Source organism: Myotis lucifugus, unplaced genomic scaffold (genome assembly GCF_000147115.1).
Source record: "Myotis lucifugus unplaced genomic scaffold, Myoluc2.0 scaffold_365, whole genome shotgun sequence".
Lineage (NCBI taxonomy): Eukaryota > Metazoa > Chordata > Mammalia > Chiroptera > Vespertilionidae > Myotis > Myotis lucifugus.
This window is the reverse complement of record NW_005871413.1, coordinates 647,114-651,143: the sequence shown is the minus strand read 5'-3', so window position 1 is coordinate 651,143 and position 4,030 is coordinate 647,114. Positions and strand designations below refer to the sequence as shown.

At 49.6% G+C, this 4,030-nt stretch overlaps 1 pseudogene; it reads right to left on the bottom strand.

Moving 5' to 3' along the window:
* Positions 1-4,030, bottom strand: part of LOC106694405 — a 24,827-nt pseudogene that overhangs the window by 20,413 nt on the left and 384 nt on the right.

The following is a 4,030-nucleotide window of genomic DNA, read 5'->3' as shown; positions in this document are numbered from 1 at the left end:
ATAAAAAGTGAGGGGGAACCAAGATGGCGGTATAGGTAAACTCCGGAGTTTGCTGCCTCGAACAACCACTTCAAAGATACAACTAAAAGATGGAACAGATATCATGGGAATCACAGGAAGGCTGGCTGAGTGGAAATTCTACAACTAGAAGGAAAGAGAAAAGCATACCAAGACTCAGAGGAGGTGCAGTGGGGACGTAAAATACTGAGGTGCAGAGCTGCATGTGGAGCGGGCTGGGGGCCGAGGGACCGGTTGTCGTTTTCAATTGGGAGGAAGTCTCAGGCTCTGAGCTCCAGTTCCGGGCGAGTCTCTAGGGACCCAGACTCATACGGGAGAAGCGGGACTGTCTGGCATCAGTCGGAAACTGAGGGCAGCTTTCTCTGAGAGGGGCTTGCAGTGATTACCAGGACACTGAGAAGCAGAGCCTCTGAGGGCAAGTCTGAGAGCAGCCATAACTGCTAGCCCTGCCCTATTGATTCCGTGGGACCCGTCCCTGCCCAAGCCCTGCAGGGAGGCTTTTGCTGGATAACCTCAGGCAAAGGCAGGATTAGCACCTCCCTAGAGATCCAGGAGCCAGGAAGCCCAGAGGTCAGAGTGGGACCATCTAGTTTTCAGCTCCCTGGAAACATAAAGGACACACTCAGGAGGCAGACTCAGTGAGCACCACAGCCCCATTGAAGCAAGTCTTGCCCCAGAGGGATTTCTAAAGCACAGAAGTTCTCCCACTGCAGACACAGCTCATTCTCACAGCCAATTGGCCTGGAGGTCAATTCCTCCCAGTGATAACTACAACAATCAAGGCTTAACTACAACAAGACTGTGCACAAAGCCCACAAGGGCGTGCACCAAGAGTGTCCTCCTCAGGTAATTGGGGAGGCTGAACCACTGGGCTCTAGAGGACACTCAGCACAGAAAACCACTTTATCAACACAGGGAATCATAAAAAATGCCGAGACAAAGAAACAGGATACAAACGAAAGAAATGGAGGAAAGCAAACTGCTGGATATAGAATTCAAAACCACACTTTTAAGGTCTTTAAAGAACTGTCTAGAAGCCGCCGATAAATATAGTGAGATCCTCAAGAAATCTAGTGAGACCCTCGATGTTGTGATAAAGAACCAATTAGAAATTAAGCATACTCTGACTGAAATAAAGAATATTATACAGACTCCCAACAGCAGACCAGTGGATCACAAGAATCAAGTCAAAAATTTGAAATACAAAGAAGCAAAAAGCACCCAACCAGAAAAGCAAAATGAAAACAGAATCCAAAAATACAAAGATAGTGTAAGGAGCCTCTGGGACAGTTTCAAACGTACCAACATCAGAATTATAGGGTTACCAGAAGATGAGAGCCAGCAAGATATTGAAAACCTATTTGAAGAAATAATGACAGAAAACTTCCCCCACCTGGTGAAAGAAATAGACTTACAAGTCCAGTAAGCCCAGAGAACCCCAAACAAAAGGAATTCCAAGAGGATCACACCAAGACACATCATAATTAAAATGCCAAGATCAAAAGACAATGAGAGTATCCTAAAAGCAGCAAGAGAAAGAAAGTCAGTTACCTACAAGGGAGTACCCATACGACTGTCAGCTGATTTCTCAACAGAAACTTTGCAGGCCAGAAGGGAATGGCAAGAAATATTCAAAGTGATGAATACCAAGAACCTACAACCAAGATGACTTTATCCAGCAAAGCTATCATTCAGAATTGAAGGTCAGATAAAGAGCTTCACAGATAAGGAAAAGCTAAAGGAGTTCATCACCACCAAACCAGTATTATATGAAACTAGAAGCCCGGTGCACAAAAATTTGTGCAATCGGGGAGAAGGGGGGGTGGTCCCTCAGCCCGGCCTGTGCCCTCTCGAAGACTGGGACCCCTCGGGAGATAACGACCTGCTGGCTTAGGCCTGCTCCCGGGTGGCAGAGGGCAGGCCCAATCCATAGGTGCAGCCCCTGGTCGGGCTCAGAGCAGGGCTGATTGGGGAGTTGGGGAGCCGCCCCCTGTCATGCACAGAGCAGGGTGGATCGGGAGGTTGCAATGCCACCCTCAGTCACGCTCAGGGTAGGGCCGATTGGGGGGTTGGGGCACCGCCCCCTGTCACACTCAAGGCAGGGTAGATGGGGAGGTTGCGGCGCCACCCCGTCACGCACAGAGCAGGGCCAATTAGGGGGTTGGGGTGCTGCCCCCTGTCACTCACAGAGCAGGGCCCATCAGGAAGGTTGGGGCTCTGTACCCTGTCATGCACAGATCACGGTCGATCAGAGAGTTCGGGAGCTCCCCCCTGTCATGCACACAGCAGGGCCGATCTAGGGGTTGAGGAGCCCCCCTCCCCCCCTGTCACTCACAGAGTAGGGCCGATAGGGGAGTTGGGGCACTGCTCCCTGTCACACACATAGCAGGGCGGATCAGGGGGTTGGGGGCGCCGCACCCTGTAAGAGGCAGCCTATCAATGATTCTCTCTCCTCATTGATGTTTCTAAGTATCTCTTCCTCTCCCTTCCTCTTTGAAATCAATAAAAAAAAACCAAAAAAATTATAAACAACGAAATAAAAAACCTGTGATACAGATATTACAAGAAATAATAAAGGAAGGTAGAATAAAAGGCCTACATAGACATTCTCCTGGAAAGATCTAAAGATCTTCACCGAGAAAGAATTGGGTAAGGGAGAGCGGGAACAGGAAGGGGGGTTTAGGGATGACAAAGTAGAGGGAAAAGCAGCACTGAGAATGAGCTAGTTGTAGGTAATAGGACTAATAGGACAGAGGGTAACAGGGGCAGATGGGACACAAGCATGAGGGAAAGATAAATATATCAACAAATGTTAGAGGGAAAGCAAACAGAGCCTCTGACCTAGAACACATCTTTTACCTGAGAAGCAGCCATTTGGTCCTGGTTCAGATGGGGTCTGGGTTGTTTCCTCAGGAGACAATGTGTTGAGGAGTCACAGAATGTGCCTTCAAATGCGTCCCGACAGCCTGTTAATCACCTCCCCTCACACTCAGTCAGAAGGACCTGGAAATGAGGAAACTCTGTCACAGGAGAGAGTCAGGAACAATGAGCTCCTACATGGAGACTGTTATGCCCAGATTTCAGGATCCCCCAAAGACCACCAGGGAGCTAGGCGAGTCCGATGCAAAAGCAAAAGAGTCTTTATTCGAGCTTGCTTGGGCTCCCTGTCCACCACACTCGCCGACACAGCGGCAGAATGCAGAGAGAGAGAGCTCTGTGTAGAGAGGGGTTTTATAAGGGGGTTGGAGTTTGCGGAAGAGACAGGACTGTGGGCCCTGCCGATTGGGCAGGAGCAAGTCGATGTCTTCTTACACAGGATGTGGTCATATCTATGGTGGCACTTCCCTTGATTATCATTTGTTAATTTAAAGAAACCCTAGGTGTGCCATTGGTAAGTTTATCCAAAGGATAGGGCCTTTGTTATTTCCATTTCAAGGTTTAGGAGGTTATTCTATGTAAAGATTATGTAGCTTAAGCGTGATTGTTCGTAGTTAAAGTGATTAACTTCCGCCTGGCACTTAGTTAAGGGGTTTTACTGACTTTGGGCTTCCAGGAAGAAGCTCCTTGCTGATCACATGGCTAATGGCTGCTGCCCAAAAATGGAGGATCCTGGGCAAGATGGAGGGCGTAGCCTTAGCCCTTTCAGAGACCACACTGAGGTGTTTTTTTGTCTTCATGTGTCAAAACACTTCCACAAACTCCTACAGGTATGAGCACATGTGCTGCTCTGCTGAACCCCAAACCCAACAGAGCACCCCTTACGTTCTCTAAAAAAAGCCTGCCCTGGAGGCCGTGACCGGCATCTTTAACTAGTCCCCTCCTGGGCCTCCCAGGCCCCCCCCAGAGTTTTTTTCCGGGGCGCTGGGTACCAGACACCAGACCCCAGCAGCCCTGAGACCTGCGGGGAGTGGGGAGGGGAGTAGCAGAAATTTGTACACATGCAGGTTTTCCCAAGCTTTTGCGGGGGTTAGGGAGGGGGGGTGCAGACCCCCAGGCCCGGAGCCATCTGGGC